The sequence below is a fragment of the Aptenodytes forsteri genome, unplaced genomic scaffold, assembly GCF_000699145.1.
Source record: "Aptenodytes forsteri isolate BGI_AS27 unplaced genomic scaffold, ASM69914v1 Scaffold35, whole genome shotgun sequence".
NCBI lineage: Eukaryota > Metazoa > Chordata > Aves > Sphenisciformes > Spheniscidae > Aptenodytes > Aptenodytes forsteri.
In genome coordinates, this window is record NW_008795334.1 from 480,686 (window position 1) to 481,367 (window position 682).

Genomic DNA, 682 nt, shown 5'->3' on the forward strand with positions numbered 1-682 from the left:
AGTGAGGAGGTAACAGACTGCAACTGTTTCTGCCTGCAAACTGATGACTTTTACCCCCAGGCCTGAAGTGACCCTTGTTTAAATGAAGAACAAGTTGGGCTCCTGCCTCTATGTGGCACAATCAAGGGTTGAAACCTTAACTTTTAAAGGATTATAAAAAACAAAGCTGAAGTGTTCCCATGCATGAACCACCCAGCACCACAGAGTCACACGTAGATCCGGCACTGGTAGTCAGAGAAATGCAGTCAGGTTTAGGCCTCAGTTTTTACTGGCAAGAGCAATCGTACATCTCTCATCCAACACATGGGCACAGGTCTGTGCTCTAATACATTCCAGTAGCACAGCCTGAAAGTACATGCATCAGAAATCTGGATGCAGGTGAGTTGTGGCTCCGGCTAAAAACAAATAAATAAAAATTAAAAAATCTACTGCTTAAATAAAGTACAAATTTAGTTGCTTCACAGCCACAAACCCAAACCCAAATCAAAATTGAGGTGCTGGAGCGTGTCCAAAGAAGGGCAATGAAGCTGGTGAAGGGGCACAAGTCTTATGAGGAGCGGCTGAGGGAACTGGGGTTGTTTAGCCTGGAGAAAAGGAGGCTGAGGGGAGACCTCATCGCTCTCTACAACTACCTGAAAGGAGGTTGTAGCAAGGTGGGTGTTGGTCTCTTCTCCCAAGTAAC